The 21,687-nt window shown below is 35.2% G+C and overlaps 1 protein-coding gene across 11 annotated transcripts in view; it reads right to left on the bottom strand.

The window, feature by feature from the left end:
* NCOA2 (nuclear receptor coactivator 2) overlaps positions 1-21,687 on the bottom strand; it is a 293,591-nt gene that overhangs the window by 174,082 nt on the left and 97,822 nt on the right. For all 11 annotated transcript variants that reach the window (XM_025477948.3, XM_049103802.1, XM_049103804.1 and 8 more), the window contains exon 2: positions 21,283-21,339. The gene's annotated coding sequence lies outside the window, so the exon portion shown is untranslated. The remainder of the gene's footprint in view (positions 1-21,282; positions 21,340-21,687) is intronic.

Genomic DNA, 21,687 nt, shown 5'->3' on the forward strand with positions numbered 1-21,687 from the left:
TTTTTTTTTTTTTTTTTTGTCTTTCAGAATGTGTTCATACTTGGCAGAATCTTGTAGGATCTCTGAAACTTCAAGTCTTTTCACTTTTCTCCCCTCATCTTTAAACTGCCTATAAACTTTCATCGCCAGCATTCTGCTACAGGTACAGGCATGGCTGAAATGCATTGATTCATCCTAGAAGGAGGGATGTTTACAGAAATTAAGCCAGATTCAGTCAAAGCAAAGCACATGCTTCAACATGAACCCCCCTCACCCCCGCCAAAACGACCTCAGTTATGTTTGTCTAACTTCTCTTGTCTCTCCTACTCCTCCCTTAATTTTTCTCTGTCATTTTTTGTTTATGTTATCATGTGCTTCTCCTTTGATGGCAGTAATTTTAAAAGGATAAAGAAATCTTCTGACCACAGATTTAATACAGCAGCCTCTTAACCGATTGGTCTAAAAGCAGAGAATCCCTTTACTCCTCCTACTAACATCTGTCACAAGAGTCAGATTACAAATCAACCCAAACGAGGCTGATCAAGGGGTACAGAAGAGAAGAGGGAACAGAAGGGAAAGAAAAAACTAGTGGTTAGTGGTTGAGGTCATCAGTAGAAATCATGATAGTTTCTTTATTTGATACAATCTTACAAAGGGACATCATGTCAGAAATAACGTGAAACTGGATGTTTAATGTTAAAAAAAAAAAAAAAAAGAAACTCGAATTTCCTAAATAGAAATCTTCTCTGAAGTTGTAAAATAATAACCCTTTTATTGTTTAATCTATGGAGATTTATTAATATTAAACACATAAGTATTTTCAGGGAAGAAAACTATCCTTGCAGGCCCAGTTTTTAAGTCATCTAATGCCATCAGAAATGCTCACAGTGAAATGCATTAATTACGAACACCCTATACAATATATGTAGCTACTTTTGCATTTTACCTGCAAAATAAGTTTATCTTTGTTATTTTATATTTAAGAAAATGACCCGTGAACTGCTTTTAATAATAACTGTGTTTGTAAATCTTCTAAGTTTATTGCAGTGGACAAAAACATTAATTAGTACCTATTCATGTGCTATGAAAACATACCTCCAAAAAAAAAAAAAAAAGAAAACATACCTCCAATTTTTTAAATGATAAGAATAGACTAAGGCAGCCAGCAAAGACCTCAGAAATCTGTCAAAATGGTTCTAACTTATAATCTATGCCAAAAAAAAAGCTTGTGTCAAGGAAACACTTAAGGAAAGCAACAATAAAAACCTGGCAAAACACTGAATTTTTTAGGCTAAATGTTCTTGATGATTCTCTAATATATACAAGCACCCTAAAGGCAATTCAGATCCAACTTTACCCCATTAAAACACTGAAGTTTCCGAAGTGTCTAGAGTGTAACTTGATCATAATTGCTGTAAAGGGTAAGGGTTGACTATATGCTAAAGCTTGCCATCTGTAGGTGCTTTAACACAACTCTAGTTTGGGGGGAGGGGGGGTTCTGAAGTAGGGTCAAAAGTTTACAGTACTCATTTCTAATCACGAAATCCTTGGACTTTATGTTGTCTATGAACAATTCTCAGAACAATTTTGGTACTACCCAAATATAAATTCACATAACCAAGCTCTATCCCCAAATTCATTTCACATTCATTTTTCAGACAGTCTTTAATAATTAAACAAATTATGTTCATTTCCACACTTGGCAAAACGACTGAATTTTCCCCAAAATAATTTTCCCAAAGGCTCTGCTTTCAGTGTATTAGTCATTATTCTCATTCTAAGACTCCTTTAGGAAACTGATAGCTTATGACCCCAAAACCCATATAGAATGTGAACCAAAAAGTATTCATTCTCAAGACCTCAACTGCATTGCCACTAAGTGAACTCTCCTATTATTCAAAATCCTCACTAACCCCTTCATTTCGGCTCCAATATTTACAACAGAAACACTGATGTATCATCTCCTATTATTGGGATTCAGCACTGAAGAACTGACAGTGAATTAGACGAAACAGATTTAGAGTACACTGAAATATATTAAAATTTCTGGGCAGCCCGGGTGGCTCAGCCGTTTAGCACCCCCTTCCATCCAGGGCCTGATCCTGGAGACGCGGGATCGAGTCCCACATCCGGCTCCCTGCATGGAGCCTGCTTCTCCCTTGCCTTGTCTCTGCCCCTCTGGTCTGTTTGTCTGTCTCTCATGAATACATGGGGAATGAATGAATGAATGAATGAATGAATGAATGAATGAATGAATGAATGAATGAATTTTCTGTCTGCATATAAAAAGGCCATTTTACCTAGCCAGTGATTAACCTGTTGTTCTGAGGACTTTAAGTCAGCAATCCAAAAACTTTTTTAATTGTTCTATATTATTAATGTTGAAAACTCTCATTTTCAGTTTTATTTACCTCATTTACAGTTATCAAACTTCACTTGCCAAACTATCTTTGATGATTCACAAGAAATTCTCAGTAAACTGAAATCATCACCATAAGTTCAGCAGGAGTAATGGGAAAGCATCTAAAGGTAGATATGGTCCTTAAAAAGAAATAAGAAAGTACTAATAGTTCTAGTTTAGCTTATAAAAGAACTGTACACCTAAAAATACTATGTAAATCATGTAAATTTGAAATTTATTTTCAATGTACATGAGAATTTAATATTTAAAAGAACACCTCTGAATCTTTTTTTTTTTTAAGATTTATTTATTTATCCATCCATCCATCTGGGCCGGGGGGCGGGGGGAGAGGGGGAGAGAGAGAGAGAGAGAGAGAGAGAGAGAGGCAGAGACACAGGCAGAGGGAGAAGCAGGCTCCACGCAGGGAGCCCAATGTGGGACTCGATCCCGGGTCTCCAGGATCACACCCTGGGCCAAAGGCAGGCGCTAAACTGCTGAGCCACCCAGGGATCCCTGAATCCTTTTTTTAAACCAAATAAGCTTGGGGTGTCTGGGTGGCTCATTCAGTTGAGTGCTTCCGGCTTGGGTCGTAATCCCAGGGTCCTGGGATGGAGCCCCGCATCGGGCTCTCTGCTCAACGAGGAGTCTGCTTCTCCCTCTCCCTCTGTTCTGTCTCTATTAAATAAATAAATAAATAAATAAATAAATAAATAAATAAATAAATAAACAAACAAACAAACAAACAAACCTACCTTAAAAAAAAAAAAACGCCAAATAATCTAGCTGGCAGTAATAATAATCAAATCCCAAACTATTTATATGTAGGAACCTGATATATTAAAAACAAGTTAAATCAATGTAATATTACTCTAATTTTAAAACAAAACCCAAAATACCCAGCTAAATGAAGAAGAACCAGTTCAGTGGGGGAAATATGTAAGAAATTCTGAATTAATGTTTCCAATTAGCAAGGACTTTCACACAGACTTAAAAGCAAATTTTCCTTTCCTGATTAATTAGAACATCAACACAAAGAACTAGACTCTAATTGGCAATTCTTTCAGAGAACTAGGATGGGACAGATGCAGCAACCAGAAGAATACGTGTGCTCAAATGAAAAAAAAAATAACTGCAAAAAAATAAATACTGTGCTACTAATGGATGTTAGTTCTTATAGATGTCAGTTCTTATGCTTAAATAAGAACAATTTTCAAAATTATAAAAGCTGTGTTGCTTGCTGGTGGTATAGCAGCAATGCTTTGGCCAAAAAATAAAGTTCGCTCTGCTCTCAAAGTAACACTAAGCTTTGCAAAGGGCTTTCTGTCAATTTAGATATAAGGTAAAATATTGACTGAAAGACTCTTGAAAAGATCTACAATTGTTCCTCTATTAATGATTTCCTAATTATTAGAAACCAATGTTTGCCATTAATTTAAATAGGAGAATTTTACAATTCACTCAGAGAATACCAGTTTCTTCCTAAGACAAAAAAGAGGCACATCCCTAATGTGAAATGGATATGCTAAATTAAATGAAAAGAGAAAATTTAAGAAAGAAATTTGGGGCAGGACCCATAACAGCACTGCAATTAAAAAGTTAAGGAAAGGAAATTCTCAGGAAAGACAAAGCCTCTAGCATCTAAGATGAGGGACCTGCTCTTGGGTAGGGGGAGATGTTCAAGGATAGCAAACTGGGGATATTTAAAAAGCAAATTAAAAAATACCACAGCAAGGATTTCTGAATGCAAAATTTTCAATGTAAGTACACCTGCAAGTCTTAAACCAACCTCTGAAATTCTGCTACACAGACCCTTAAAACACACAGGCATCATCTACAAATACACGGCATTCTAAAATCTGATACATTTTCATTCTTTATTAGCCACTAACATTCTATTCTACCTTAGATTTTTGCTGTTTCATTTTACAAGTAAAATAATTTTCAAATCAATAACAAAAAAGACAACGGAAAAATATCAGATGAACTGAAGCCAAAATATCTTGTCTTAAAACAATTTCTAAGATTCTTTCTAGGCAGACCCTGGAGGGTTTCTCTACTTTGTCTTACCCTTTATTCCCCAAACCAAACCCTGGGCACTCTCTAGAACTGCTCATTTCCTCGAGTTTCCTAACTAAGATTGAAATATTTGTGTTGGGGTTTTTTCCTGATTGGTTTAGTGATCCTATAAAAACAAAATGAGACTTCATCGTAAGAGACGAAACAATTTCTAACCATAAATAGTGATGGGTATTATCTAGGCTTCTTGTGGTGATCATTTTGCAATATATGCAAATATTGAATGACTATGTCATATCCCTGAAACCAATGTTATATATCAATTATACCTCAATTTTTAAAAAAGATTTATTTATTCATGAGAGACAGAGAGAGAGAAAGGCAGAGACACAGGCAGAGGGAGAAGCAGGCTCCTTGCATGGAGCCTGATGCAAGACATGATCCCTGGACGTGGATCATGCCCTGAGCCAAAGGCAGATGCTCAACCGCTGAGCCACCCAGATGTCCCTATACCTCAATTTTTTAAAAATGTGGTAAAGGGCCAAAATGGTTTGCAAAATGTTTTTGCAATAAATGACAGAAACCATGTTTAAGTTTGGTGACGCTCACTGTTTTTCCTTCTGAAACACTATGGATTCATATGTTATTTTACCTTCCCTCATTATGCCATGATTTCTATCATGCTGCATCTTTTTGCTCTACATTATTAATGTTGCTGTTATTATCCTTTGCCACTTCTATTGTTCCAAGTAATAATCTTTTCTTTCTTCCTAAACCCAGAGTTAGGGGATAAATTGTTTACTTGGTCTCCTTTGAAGATGTGCAATACACTAAATTTTTCAGTTAAATGAAATAGGCCCTAAGTTTTTTAAAAGTCCAGAAGAAAAAAAAAAAAACCACCATCTCTAATTTTATTTTTTTCCATCTCTACTTTTAAAATGAAATCACTATAAAATATACTGACCCTAAAAAAAAAAAAAATATATATATATAGTGACCCTTTGCCACCTTTTTTTTTTATTACCCTTTGCCACCTTAAATGGTTTTCTTTGGTAACATTATTAATAGTATTAAGGGTTAGAGTAAAGATATGTTACTCCTAAATTAAATAGTCCCAAAATACTATTTTAAGACACCTAAGTTATTTATTAATTTTTTAAATGTAGATATGCTAATATCAGGATTTTCATTAATTTTTTATGTATATATCATATCTACCCATTCTCCTATTGTTAGACATTTAAGTATTTGCCAGTTTTTTGCTATTTCTCATCATTTTTTAATGTATTCTATGTGCCTGATTAACCAGCTGGTCTTTGTTTTCTAGATAAGGGTGACTTTACTCCCATATATTTTTTCTAATAGACAATTCACCCATTTGACATATACAGTTCAGTGGTTTCACAGTTGTTCAATCAACACCACAATCAGTTTTAGAATATTTTCAAAACTCTTAACAGAAACTACATATCCATTAACAGTCTCTCCTGTATTCCCCCACTCTCAGCTCAGTCTCCCCTGGCAACCACTAATCTACTTTGTATCTATATAGATTTGTCTATTCTGGACATTTCATGTAAATGGAAGCATACAAATGTGGCCTATTAATACTGGCTTCTTTCACTAAATATTTTGTTCATGTTCATAGTATTTTGTAGCATTTATCAATCACTACTTCATTTCTTTTTATTGTCAAATTATGTTCTGTAGTACACATTTTATTTATCTGTTCACCAGTCAAGAAATGTTTGATTTACTATAAATGCTGCTGTGAGCATTTCCCTATTTCTATTTTTGTCAGTACAGAAAATCTACTAATTATTTTTTGCTAATGGGATGATGTAGATCATACAGAGACTGGATATCCAAAGGAGACAAAACCAGGTGTTTTGTAGGACCTACAATAATTCCTCTCTCCCTGAGTATTCAGCTACTGCCTTCTTCCAACTTGCCCTCATATTCCTCAAATTTCCTTAATCTCCATCACCTTACTCAGACTACTTCCATAGCCTGAATATGCTCAGCCACTGGCCTTGTTCTTCTCCAGTCCATCTGCCCCAGTACAGGGTATGCATGCTAATATACAACGTTTGATCATTTCACTTCCCTGCATTAAATCCATCAACAGACCCCATGGCACTCAAAAACTAAAATAAAAACATCTTCGCAAGTACAAGACTTTTAGACGATCTGGGCCTGTTGACCTCTACAATCATGATCTCTATAGCAACTACTTACTTCCATTAATGGCTCTCTCACCACTGGACCTTTTTACATGTTGCCCTCTCTGCCTGGAAATGCCCCCACCTATCCCTGTGGGTGCTTCCCTTAGCCACAGCACTGCTTATACTCTACCTTTTGAAATGGCATCATCTCCATGCTTATATAACCTTCAAGGGAGCAAAATTTGTCTTTTCTTATAGCTAGCAGATCTAGTACAATGAATGACATTGAATGGATTCTCGATACAAATTTGTGGCTTTGATGAAAGATATGTTACTTATTAGCATACCTAATTTCTGTGAGTAGATAGGACTTTTCTAAGCTCCGAATTTGAAAAGCATGAAAAAACACAACCTTACTCTTGGCTACCTTTCTCCAACAGAGGCAAGCAGCCCTTCACTGTCAGGTCGTATGGGCTCCCTTTGGGGCTGATATCCATCCTTTCACACACCTCTTAGTGTGATCAGGGACTGACCAAAATGCTAGCTCTACCCCTAATTCCTTGTCATGATTGGTTCTGAAATGGGCAGGTGGTGCGATGTGGGTCAATTAGTTGTTCCTGTGATTTTTGTTGTAGCTATTACGGAAAAAATGCTCTCATTAAAGGGAAATACTGGCTGTTAAAATGATGTTTAGCTGGAGCTGCCAATGACCTTCTTTACCATCACATGAAGTCCTAATTGAAAAAAGTAGAGACGGGGATCCCTGGGTGGCTCAGTGGTTTGGTGCCTGCCTTTGGCTCAGGGCGTGATCCTGGAGTCCCGGGATCGAGTCCCACATCAAGCTGCATGGAGCCTGCTTCTCCCTTGACTGTGTCTCTGCCTCTCTCTCTCTCAGTGTCTCTCAGGAATAAATAAATAAAATCTTAAAAAAAAAAAAAAAGCAGTATGGGAACAGCTGATTTTTCAAAAGCAACAATGAAGCTTGAAAACAGTTTAATACCTGCAGTGTGCTAAGGAAAAAAAGAAAAAAAGAAAAAAGTAGAGACCAAAAAAAGAAAAAAGAAGGTCCTGATGAGATCATTTAAGTCCTCCCATGCAGTTGTGCCCAGAACTAGTTGTAGCCTTGGACTTCCACGTATCTGAAGAAATAAATTCCAATTTTGCTCATTCTGGTTTGAGCTGGGTTTCTTTTGGGCAGTCAAGAGTCTAGGACTACACTTCAGGAATCATCTACCTGTGTTAGCCTATAATTAGGCATCAAAATAAGATTGTACCTACCCTTCAATTATCTGCCATTTTGCACCAACATTTATATGATTTAGAGCCCAAAGAAAATGGCCTATTCTTAGGGGTATCTTAGAAGAAAGCATGACTTCTAGGACCAGAGCTGGACTCCTACTACTTCCTCTGGTGAGTGAAACAATGCAAGTAGGTTGCAGAGCCACCTAAACCCTCTGGAAATTAGGACATGTGAAGCATTCAGAATGGTAAGAGACAGCACGAAAACTAGACCAACTGAGCAAAGATTCTGTGGGAATTCATGTTACTTGCTTTAATTCTTTGATAGTTTTGTTTTAACCCACACAACTATGGGTAAAATAAAAATTCATCTGTTTTCTAGGGAATCTGCTTGGTAAATAAAACTGAATAATTGGGTTTGGTTATGTAAAATTCTTCCCGATTTCATGCAAGATGGAGAAATACTGCATTTTATATTCCATACACCAGCTACTTCCCTAGGAGTTAAGTAAGAAGGGTGAAGCCACTTTTTCTGAATAGAGTGTTCATGAAATATTACAAAACTGGGTGTTCACCCAACCTAAATTTCTTTTCTTGGAGAGAGGGGGAAGGTATTGAAATTAAGACATGATCTTTGCCCTCCGTGACTGGCAGTATATAGTAGGGAGAACAGTATGACAAAGAAAAATTAGAATCGTGTCCAAGTGCTAGCATCTACACTAGCCTATCACCACACTCCTGAAAAATGGTTTTGCATGACACTGTTGGTGGCTTCCCACTCCATACGTAATAACAAGAATGAGAAGCCAGTGTGGAATGTGTGTAAAGAATACCACGTCCCTTATAGATGTCTGCAAGGGGAAGGAGGGAGCGGGGAAGAGTGGTCCATGAATCAGTCATCCTGGCTATGAAAGCATCTAAAGAAGAGGCTAACTAAGCATCATGAGTCATTCACTAAAATTTAGGAGATTTCTATAACTGTAGGAACTTAAATCCCCTCTTCCATCCAGGGAGCATAAGCAGCTGGTAACATAGAAAACATTCTATTTGTGGTCTCTAGTAGATCAGGGGGAAAGGTAAGTTAACCGCAAGTGGCCAGAGAGTATTCTCAGAAAAGCTTCTACTGGAAACTCATCATCTCATGGGATTTTGTTGGATGTAAACAGCAAAAGTAACAACACTGAACAGAATCAGAGGCCTCCGAGATAGTGAAATGTAGCCTTCTGATCAGTGTCTTGTCTTAATACCATGCAACATTCCATGGCCAGAGCCCAGGACTAAATGGTTTGAACATGGCAGGTGCTTTCACTATGTTCAACAGTTACAGTATCTGTTTGAAAGAGCATTCAGATTTAGAATTTCAGGCTTTCTTACCAGTGAAATGGAGATGATACAATTAAACCATTACTAATTAGAATGTTCAAGAAAGGAACACTTTGTGGCACTTAAGTCCCATCCACAAAAAATAACGCGTATTTCTGCGTTTCATTTCTAGCTACTCCGGCTTTAATGATGTAGAAGAAAAAGCAGAGTTATAGACTGAACAACAAGATAAGCATATGGTCAAGAAGGTCAAGAGTTAGAGAGCAATAGAACCAGGGTCCATCCCTCTTCCCATACGATGTACCTGCTACAGTACATTATTTCAGAGCGGTCAATAATACATTGCTTTGTAACCCGATTTATGTAATTTAACATTTGCCATTTGTCTTACTACACTATAAGATGTATATGGAACAAAATCCAAAAAAAAAAAATGTTTCTGTATACTTAAAATTCCAACCTGTATGTACAAAAACTGTCCCAGAAATGAATATAGACTAAATTGGAAGACACCATCAATTAGCAGGGGAATGAAGTCAGGGCTTTCAACTAATCAAGAAGTTCCATTTGCACCACTAGAGAAAGACCTAAATTATTCTAGAGAGAGATTAGATTTAGGAAATATATAGTCCCAAATTCAAATTCTAGAGCTACCTATATCCCACTATCTGACCTTGACTAAGCATATAGTGAGCCTCAGTATTTTGATCTATAAAATGGGAATAATTTCTCTCTCCCAAGCTAATATTAAGAATAGAATGAAATAGAATAGAAGGTAGGTATGCAAGAAAAACTTCTTGCTTAAAATGTGCTCATATTCTGATATAAAAATACTATTTCCATATTTTATCTTGAAAAGATATGGTCAAGCTGTTATTAGAGGGTATATCCAACAAAGTTTTTAAAAGACTTAGAGACTTAACAAATAAGAGTTATAGTATAAAGACTCAAAAGTAAAATTTTTAGAGATAGATTTAACCACAGGTTTAAGAAATAGTATGAATTATCAAAACACTAAAAGCATACTTGGCATATTTATTAAGTTATAATTTCATCATGTGTGTGCTTAAAAACAGCTTTACAAGAAGAGAAAATGGAAAATGGCAGCTGTGAAGAAAGTATATTTGAGGTGGCAATTAAAACCTCTTCGTATTCAGGGTAAATACGATTGTATCACAAAAATTCATAAGCAACTAAAAACACTATATGCTAATCCTATAAAGCAGATATAATTTCCCCTATGTAAAAAAACAACAAAATAAACACAAAACCACAAACCTAGAGGAAATCTGAGAAAATGGGTGACCTAATTTTTTTTACATTTTATGAAATGTAAATGCTATATTGGTTAGGTTACATCATGATTATCTGAAAATTAAGAGTCAACATGAAGTAGAAACAGAACTTCAGTATCAAGCTTTTTAAAAGTAATTGAAAGGATTCTCTAGTCAATCTAAGAAATATAATTTTTTCTAAATAAAAATTGAAATCTGCTTTTGAATGCAAATTTTTCTTTGCTTTGTGTGAAACGGTCCTAATTTGATTATGGGAACCCTAGGAAGTTCCTTCTTAATATTTTTTTAACTGAGAAAAAGTTATTTTTAAAGAAAAGACCATGAAAAAAAAAACTGGGCTGGTCCCTTTTTCCACCCTTACAACAAAAGAACTCATGTTAAATAAATTTGTGTCTAAACACAAATTCACTGCATAAATTATCTGTGTAACTTCACTGGAAGCCAAGAACAGCTTACTATCATTTCTGTGACCTGCATTTTCCTCTATTTGTTAATGTCAAATAATCATTTCTGATACACAATTTAGCAACTTCACGTCTTTCAGCATCACTAGTTGCCACAATAGTTTGAGCCCCACAGACTCACTGGGAGGGAGGGGCCAGCACATAAATGCTAAGCCTTGGTCACATCCTTACCCATATTTGGTTAGCTTGAAACTTTATTTTGAAATTACTAATCTTTTTTGTGGTGTTCTTTACTTTTTAAGAGAACAAACTTGCAAAGGCAAAGCACTTACCAATGTTCACTGTATTAAGAACATTGTGTTTATGTTCATCCTAAAGCTCAACTAACCATGGACACTAACTACCCTAGAGAAGGATGACTAAGATTCTCCATTTCTTATTCTTTTTGTTGTTCAAATGAGTCCAATAAAATCTACTTGCCATTTCTCTCCTCTGTGGGACAAGACAACTGAGGATGGTCTTCCTCAGCTCCAAGGGACATGAAATCCATCTAGTAATGTCTTTGAACAAAGAGAGAGAGAGAGAAACAGAGAGAGAGAGAAAGGAAAACCATGCCTGAACAATATGGCTGATAAGCAATGCTTTCTGTGAAAGATCTTGATCAAAAGGAAAATGTGGAAGAGTTTTGGTCTAAAATGGAACTTGCGGGGGGCACCTGGGTGGCATGGTTGGTTAAGTGTCCGACTCTTGGTTTCAGCTCAGGTCATGGTCTCAGGGTCATGAGACTGAGCCTCACATTGGGCATTTAACTCAGAGGAGAGTCTGTTTGGGATTCTCACTCTCCCTCCCTCCACTCATGCTAGTGTTAGTGCGCTCACTTGCTCTCTCTCTCTCTCTCTCTCTCTCTCTCAAATAAATAACATCTTTAAGATGGAACTTGAGAATAAGAAATTGAATAAGAAATTTCCATTAAATGTCTGACTTCGAGAAGACTGAGACGTCCTAACCAGTGAACATCCTCCCAAGGAATTTCTCCCAATCTTGAAGCCAACAAACTTACTGCTTGGGCACTGGTGGGACTTCTCCCTCTTTGCATTCTGGCTGGGCTTTTCCCTATCTGCATATAAGTACATCCCACCTAAAACCCTCGAAAGACTCACATATAGCTTGTTACAAAATAAGAGTTTCCCAAATAAACTCAATTTCTGGTAAAAACAAACAAACAAACAAACAAACAAACAAAAACATTACCAATGACAGCTTAGGTCTGAATCCCAACTTTGCCTCTAACTAGCTAATAAAAGCAGGTGAGCCTCACTGGGGAAGTCAACTGAACTCTCAGTACCTTCGTTTTCTGACATCTAGAACGATAACATAATAGCAGTCACTTAATAAATTTCTTTTGAATTATGTGATTATAAGAGTTTAGAACACTACCTAGTATATTATAAGCACAATAGGCATGCTGGCAATTATAGATGATCTTGCAGTTCCAAGGACTTTCTACTCATACTATGATTGAAACAGGATTTGTGTTGGTAATACTTTTCTCCACATCCATATCTCTACATTGAAACCACACTAATGATTGTTCTATAACAAAGAAATGTAATAAGCAACCAAGGACGACTGGGTGGCTCAGCAGTTGAACATCTGCCTTTGACTCAGGGCGTGATCCCGGAGTCTGGGGATTGAGTCCTGCATCGGGCTCCCTGCATTGAGCCTGCTTCTCTCTCTGCCTGTGTCTCTGCCTCTCTCTCTGTGTCTCTCATGAATAAATAAATAAAATCTTAATAAAAAAAAATATATATAAGCAATCAAACTTAATTAAATTGGAGACTTAAACATACACCTCTTAATTTATGTTCATGTCCTAGTTTCTACCTGTTTGGGGTCACATCAAGATTATTAATGTTTGGTAATACAGTGATGTTGTTTAATTAATTAATTTATTTTAAAGATTTTATTTTTCAGTGATTTCTGCATCCAACTTGGAGCTCAAACTCACAAACCTGAGACCAAGAGTCACGTCATCCACCAACTGAGCCAGTCAGGCACCCTTATAGCGATATTATTTTAAATAAAACCAATTTATATATTTAGTGACATTGACAGAGAAGTTACATGTACATATACAAGTAACTGTAATGTTAAAAATGTTCTGTGAATAAAACAATGAAAAAACAAAACATTAACTGACATGCTACTCTATATAATGAGAAAAAATAAAGTAGGATACTTCTAATTCAATTTTCTTCACATCTTAGATTTACATCTTTTGAGCACCTTCTTCGGACAAAGCTCATTTTGCAGTATCTGATGGGATCAGTTAATCAAAACTTTGCTTTTTTTCCTAGTTTAGAAGGCGGCACAAAACATCTTTGCAGTTGTAACAAGATTCAATTAAAAGCAGATGAGTTGAAAGATACAGTTCTGTTTCACTATATAAGTTATGGCCTAAGAAATAAAATTTGAATATTTTGAAAATAAAGTGGTTTTGTTTCAACTTCCAGAGAATTCAGACACACTCAGAACATACTTCACTTTTTTTTTTTTTTTAAGATTTTATTTATTCAGGAGACAGAGAAAGAGAGAGAAACAGGTAGAGACACAGGCAGAGGGAGAAGCAGGCTCCATGCAAGGAGCCTGATGTGGGACTTGAACCCGGGAATCTGGGATCACGCCCTGAGCCAAAGGCAGGCGCTCAACTGTTGAGCCATTCAGGTGTCCACATACTTCACATTCTGACACAAAGTTTATCCAGGATTTAAACTGATACGACACATGTAAAGGCCAAGAACCATGTCTTGCCAAAAGGAATAGTAAATGTTTGTTTTTCCTTTTCTCCCTCTATCCCTCAAGGTAACCTATATTTATCTCTGCTTCAAATCACTGTGAAAACTTTAACTACCTCATGAAACCTCAATGTGTTATATAAACAAATGATCAGGTATATTATTTTCATAACCAGCCCTTGTAATTTAGTAGGAAATAGGACCCTTAATCAAGAGCCCTCAGTAAAAATAATGACTTAATTAAATGAAACACTGAAGTAGAAGTATCACAATAAGCCAAAGATACTGGAATAAATAAGTAAGTAATAAATACCTCTTATTTTCTATCCCTAAAATAATAAGAAAGGATCAAGAAGTAAGCATACAGCTCCTGGTGTGGCCTAGACACCACAGGATCTCGAGGACACCCACAATGGCAGCATGTTTGCAGGGACTGTGGCCAGTACAGCAGACAGCTTTTATTTGGCTCTGAGGCTGAACAGCTTTGGTGATAGGCCACTGTGGTGTCAAAGGAGAAACGTTTTTAATTTTTTCATTTGTTTTTAATATTTCCTCTTTAAAATAAAGAAGAAAAAAATAAGATAGGAAATAGATAAATAGGGTAAGTGAGTGCACATGATTGTTTATAGCAATATGCACTGGCATTTAGGGTACATTAAAATAAAAAAAACATTTAAAAGATAACAGTAGCATTTTACAAAAGATTATTTTCAAAAGATACTTTAAAGAGCAAGTCTGAATGAACCGACCCTGACATATCATATAAATATTTCAGTGAACAAGTTCAAGGAAGTAATAACTTACATGTAAGACAATAAGGATTTTATGAAAAGTTGTATGTATTTTGAAGCAGCAGCAACACTAAACATCTAATGTCTACATTAGAGAAAAGCTTAAGTGTTCCAAAGCATCGTTTCAAATAAAAGATAAACTCTAGAGTCCACTAGGTTAGTAAAACAAAATCTATTATTGTATATAAATAATACTCATGAAACAAGCCTAATTTGTCTAGCAGATGTTTAATTTAGGGCAAAAGAATTTTACATTTCTATTCTTTTCAAATATAATAGCATGAGTAATCGCAATATGGTTTCAAAACACGTTAGTTCAAAACTATCTTCTACTTTCACACACTCTGTCTTATAACCTATGAAACAGAAGTTTATTTTTTGGACTGTAATAGAACTGCCATATAAAAGGAAGATCAAATTATTTTTTTAATGACAAAGAATTGTAAAGAAATTGAGAGATCAACTGTTTCCTTTCGTCCCTACTCTTGTTATGCTAACTGAAGTCACCAAGTCAATAATTATGACACAGTTGTTTCTTTTGAAGATATTCTTCTATAGTTTAAAGTAAAGACTTAAAAGTCTCAGTATTCATATAAGGCATTGGTAGGTTTTTTCTAAATTTCCCCACTCATCTTTCCGCTGAAGTTTACCCTGGCCTATGACGCTCTGCCTTTTCAGGCCTTTTCACTTCTCAAGGAAGTGCAACAAAATTTGTGTGCCAACTCTGTGGTATTGAGAGGTGGCAAATTTCCAGCTCTTTAGGTTGAGGCCACAAAATATCAAGTGTATAATTTTCCTTATAAAATGTATGTAACTAGAACCAAAAAGTAAAAAATGTTAGAAAAAGTCCTCAAATTAATCAATACAAAATCAATTCAGTATCATTTAATACATTAGAAAGAAAAAAAGAAGTCAGTGAAAGCTATAAGCTAGGATACCAAAAAAATCAACCTCGCATGCAGACATATATTTAAGAAATCCTTCAACAGTGAATTATATATGTTTATAGTATATGGTTGAATTCCCATTAAGCCATTATTAAGTGCTACATACATCTTATCTTCCCTTTGCTCTTTTTGGATGGGAAGGCAGGGTGTAACTAGGACAAAAAATATATTTCCATTGACTGCAGACATCCATGAATCATTCATTAGGTAGCATATACTGCTTAGACAACCTAATGCATGGAAGTAGGTTAAAAATCACAATTTGCAAAATTTGCCATTAACTTCTCTGGATTTCTCTAATTTATCTGAGTCTTAACGCTAGCTATAGAGGTTTCAATGGAAACATCTATATTCTATGGCCAAAGAATCACAGAAAAAAAAAAAAAAGAAGAAAACTGACTTAATTCTATGGATATGGATAATTTCATAAATAAATGCTTAATTTATCCTTTATACCGAGGTACTGTAAACAGTGGAGAATGACATAAATGATCTGAGCTTCAAAAGTAAACTATGAGGTATTCAATGGACGCAGCCTAATTTATTTGCTATTTTATCTTTAAGGAGATTCTAGCAAGGTCAAATGACTCAAATTCAACATCTACCTAGAAAATAACATGTATCTGTCACTTTCCTTCCAAAGTAAGAGTGAACAACATAGCTAAAAATTCTAGTAACTATCTCACAATCAAATGCCATGTATTCCTAAAGTTACTATGGTAGCATTTACAGGAAATTTTGCTTACTGGAGAGACCTCCTCCTCAGAGCTAACAACTCTACTTTTAGAGAAGTAGAGTAGAGTATTTTGATTTTGAATAAAAATCTAAAGGCAACAACAACAACAAAGCAGGAAAACACATTTTGGTAACAATCTATAAACCACTGCTCCCCACTTCCACACACATTTACCTGTTGTACAGAACAGAAAAGCATAGCTGAGAAATCAGAATCCATTCTAAGTCTCTCAGAAGATTCTGACTCTGGCATTACCTCCCATAAGATCTGGTAACTCAAAAGATTTATACAAGTGTAGACTGGTAATACTTTTAATTTTACTGATTTCCAAAAAACACCAGCTGCACCAACAGAAGTCATATTTAGAAACTGCTGATTAAAAAAACTGTTCTCGGGCACCTGGGTGGCTCAGTTGGTTAATCAGCTCAGGTTCTGGTCCCAGGAACCTGGTATCGAGCCCGAACCCTGAACCCCGTGGCTAGCTCCCTGCTCAGTGGGAAGTCTGCCTCACCCTCCCCTCCGTTCCTCCCTCACTCCTGAGCTCACGTACTCACTCTCGCACATGCAAATAATCTTTTTTTAAAAAGTGTTCTCATAGTAAAATGGCTCTACACTGAAATTTAAGTTTCTTATGATCTAAGAAACAGCCTTATGAATTTTATTTAAAAACATGTTTTTAAATTGCTGTCCATAATTCTGAATTTTGTTATACCAAAATTTAAGTTCACTATAAAAATCAGGTTCCCCCATATTGCCAGCACGTTTTTCAGCAGTGCACTACACTTAATAACATCACTCTGCTTGTCTATAGCTATAGAAGTAGCAAGGTGTTGTACTGAACAGATAGCCTAGATTCTGTGATGATCTCAACCTGACTAAGCACAACACACCTATCTCAGACGATGTGCACCTTCCCTGGAGCGCACTTTGAAAGCAATGTGAACCCTATACAAACAAAAAACATTTACTCATGATAGATAGCTTCTGTTATCATTGCTAGTGCCTTATCCTCTACTACCACTGAGATAACGATTTTTAGTAGGAAGACATATAATTCAGAAATCAATGCTCAGTTTTTCTCTTTAAAAGAAAAATCAGAAAGCCAAAATTTAATGTGATGACACTGAACAAGGAAATAGGGAGTTAGCCTGTAGTTAGCCTGTATTCCTTTTTCACTTTAATAATTTGGGGTATTAAAAGTGCTACTTCCATGAGCACTTAGCATAGGCTAGTACCATATGAATAATTAATAGATATTTCCAAAAGAAAGGAGAATCAGAAGGAAAGAGTCATGGCCTGAAGGTAAAAGGAAGGAGGTGAGCGAGAAAGAAGAGTTAAGTGTGCTGAATGATTTTAATTTTATGGGAAAAACTAGGCCAATCTGTTTACATTAGTGTGTACATTAAAAAGGAGGAAAAGTGGAATATTAAAAATGCTTTAAAAATTGGCCTGTCATCCAGTTTCCACTGATGGCTTTGTATCAATAATACCCACTGGAAGATAATTTCAACCTACCAGTAAGCCTGCAATCAGCAGTCCACTCTCTTCACTAGGAGCAGAGGAGCCTACCCAGTAGAGCTAGGGTTAGGATTCCAGCTCCAATACTTAAATAATTGAGCACATTTTGCCAACTGTCAAAATAGTTATTTTTCAGATCACAGTGCCTACCGTGCTGACATTTCAAGGAAACACCACAAAGGAGCAATACAATTAAATGTCTGCATATTTTGCCTAAGCAAAATACATATATTTAAATATTCTCAATGTTTGTTTATATTAATACCTATTTTCAGTGGATCGTACTCAAAGGCTCACATCTGTAGCTCAAATCCAGCCACTCTGTCTTTAAGGGAATTTACACATCTCTAGTTAAGTCAATCACACATCTCACATCTATGAATGAAGAGGGAATTCAAAACCCAACAAATATTCACTTAAAATGTTCCAACCTTGTCTTAGCCAATACAGACATAATTTCTTTTATGTCTTGATATGCTTAATAAAATTTTTAGTATTTAGTACACAACAACAAAGTACATTAGTATTATAATAAGTGTATTACACTTTATTGTACTTTTGGAGAACTTCTCTCTCCATATATTAGCATCAAAAAGTCTGGCTCTAACTAATATGTGTACAGAATTCTTCACCCACCAATCCCCCCGCCCCATTCTCCCACCCCAAATCTTCTGGTGCACAGAAAACAGACTTAAGAAATAAATACAAATGATTCCACAGTGAGTTCAGTTTTCCATAATGAAGGCAAAATTACATTTCAAGGCTGTATTGTCAAACAGATTTATCTAATGCTTGCTCCTGTTTTGACTATCAATTCTAAGAATATTTTATTGGCTAACTTTAAAAATGCTTAAGCTGTGAGACTGGAATGGAAATAATGATGTAGCTATAGATTAAAAAGCACAATTTGGTCTGTTAAATAAATTTTGTCTTTTCAATTCAAACTACAGAATTCCCTTTCTATATACTCAAATCTGAAATTTGCATTTATACTCATAGACACAAACCTTTTGGAAACTGTGAGGAAATATAATTTATCATGTTCGCAAATCAAAATTTTAAGGTGTATTCAACACTGTCTTCAAGAACATTCTGTCTACAATATTATTCATGTAAGACTCAATATATGGCTTTCTCAACCCTGAAAATAAACTAAATAAGGAAAGCTGAAGTTCTATTTGAACCAACTCTGCTAAACCTCAAAGTCATGTCATTTCTTAAATAATTAAAAAATTTTTGACAGATATATAAATTACTATATCTTTCAAGATAAGGGTTCTAAGTAATTCTATAATCACTATATTTCATACAACCTGTTCTAAGAAAAATGATTCATCTACCAAACTACATACGCTACCTGTAAACTAAACTTTCTAATATTTTAAGGATAAAGAATGCTGATTCACAGCACACCACATTTATAATGGAAAAAGGAATCCAAATGGCTTTACCCCATGTGTCTCTCCCTTGTGCCCAAAAGTGAGCATGAAATCAAAGTGCCAGAGTGGAATTTTAAATTGTTTAGGTAGTCATTAAATTTCAAATGAATTGTCATGTTTCACAGTTTGAAGTAAAGGTTAAGGGAAGCCCGGGTGGCTCAGTGGTTTAGCACCACCTTCAGCCCAACGCGTGATCCTGGGGACCTGGGATCGAGTCCCACATCAGGCTCCCTGCATGGAGCCTGCTTCTCCTTCTGCCTGTGTCTCTGCTTCTCTGTCTCTCGTGAATAAATAAATAAAATCTTAAAAAAAAAAAATGAAGTAAAGGTTAGAAATTAGGACCTGCTAATGAAATAGAAACAAAATAATGTTTGACTTTTAAATTAATTTTGAAGTCCTCACATATCAACATAATTTTCCTATATTACACTTACTGCCACAAATATGCTTGTATTCAGGGCTATTTAGGCATAAAACAGAGCTCAGTGGTTAAGATCAAGGTCTTTGGAGTAGCAAATTGCCACTTACTTGATATGACCTTGGTAAAGTCACTTAACCTCTCTAAGCTTCAATTTCCTTATCTGTTTTTCTAAAGATAACTGAAAAGCATTTACATAATGCTTGGCACACAATAAGAGAGCAATAAGTAATAGCTGCTGTTATTAGTGTTATCAAAGGAATCTCTGCAAGTTGCACTTGTAAAATTAAATGTGAATAAGAAATACCTGTATAATTTATAAAATTTTACTTAAAAAAAACTTAAAGGTCAGACTTAATTATTTCTATAAATGAAAATCATTGTGGCAGGAGAAACCAATGCCTGAAAAAAAATGGATCAAAAAATAAAACAAACAAAAAAAAATGCCAAAACAAACCAAGAAACCAATAATAGCAACCAATAACTTAGAACACATAAAGGAAACTGCCAAGGACACAAGGAAATGAGTGGTCTGCTTATTCCTATAGCTATCTTTATTTTTTTAAGTAAGCTCAATGCCCAATGTGGGGCTTGAACTCATGACCAAGATCAAGAGATCAAGAGCTGCATGCACTACCAACTAAGCCAGCCAGGCAATCCTCCTACAGCTCTATGATAATAAATTCAAACATCAGTATAGAGAGTAGAAAAATGACCCAAAAATCTAAAAATTAAATTTTGTATCCAGTGATAGTGGTAAATTTTTAACTTATTTGGTTTTTAGAGATTTTCAAATCTCTCATTCTCTATAAAGATATCACAAAACATATCCAATATGGTAGCATAATAAAATAAGGAGGTAAGAAGTTCTCACACCTGCTTCAGGTTTGTCCGTAACTTGATCATAAGAACCTTCCAGGGTAGAGCCAAAGTAAATACAGAATTGGAAGCATTACCCTCCGAACTGTATCTTGATTAAGCACTCTTTAGTACATAAAATATGCAACACAGGTAATTTCTCAAAACACTGAAGAGCCATATACTTTAAGTATCTGATATAAATTAATTTCACATTTAGAAATAAGTACAAAAATTATTTCTAGTTTATATTTATAGATGCAGAGTTCAATGACTCTGAATATAAATAAATTCTTAATATTTACTACCCAATAATTACTTTAAACAAACATTTTATTTATTCAGTTTTTCCTATATACCAGGCACTATCCTAAAAGTCAGGAATATTGTTTTTACCAAGACAAAAATAGTCTCAGTGTTTATGGAGCTTATACTTTCATTGGGAAGACTATAAAAAAAAAAAACAAAATATATCATGTGATAATAAATACCATGATAAAAATCTATCAGGGTTGTGCGTTAAGAAGTGACCGAGAAGCTATTTCAGACTGGTTGGACAAGAAAAGCCTGCTCATTAAATTTAAAACATTTGCTTCCACTTGCTGCCAAATCAATAGAAGCAATTCTTTTATTTATATACAAAAAGAAATGTAAACATTTTGCCAGGCTCTGACATTATAAATCACCTCATCCAATGGGTATGTTTAAACTCTTCCCGAATATACAAAGTAAACACTGATAAACAGGTAAAATCATTTTACCTTCAAATTCATTTCTAACACATTCCTACAGAATTTTTATAATAAAACAGAATGCTGACAAGTATACATTTTGTTTCTTATTTATATTCACTTTATTTACACATTACTCTGCTAACCTATAAATAGGATAATTCTTAAATATTTGAGTTTACTTAAAAATCAAAATATCCCAACAGACAGGCCTAATTTTGACTTACCTGTGCCTGTACACAGTGCAGAAGATCTATAAATTTGTAGCCAAATCCAAGAGAAATCTGCAATACAAACAAAAAGGCAAACATGAGTAAAAAGATGCAGAATCCTCTTGGACTCATTAGAGTGGATGTGATTTTTACAACCAATATACAAGTAACTCATTAATAACATCTTGCTGTTAAATTACACGATAAATCAAGAAGACTTGTTGTATTATTTCTAGTTGGATTTAAAAAAATGTACAATATGTAAGGCCACATTTCATTGTGAATTAGGAGGTGTCTAGTCTACAAATTTTGAGTTCCCACCATAATTCTTACTATATTTTCTAATAGCTGCATTGTCCAATAGGTCTCAGAAGGAGCACTGAAAGCTGAGAAGCAGCAAAGACCCAAGATCCCTATTTC

Source organism: Canis lupus, chromosome 29, assembly GCF_003254725.2.
Source record: "Canis lupus dingo isolate Sandy chromosome 29, ASM325472v2, whole genome shotgun sequence".
Taxonomy (NCBI): Eukaryota; Metazoa; Chordata; class Mammalia; order Carnivora; family Canidae; genus Canis; species Canis lupus.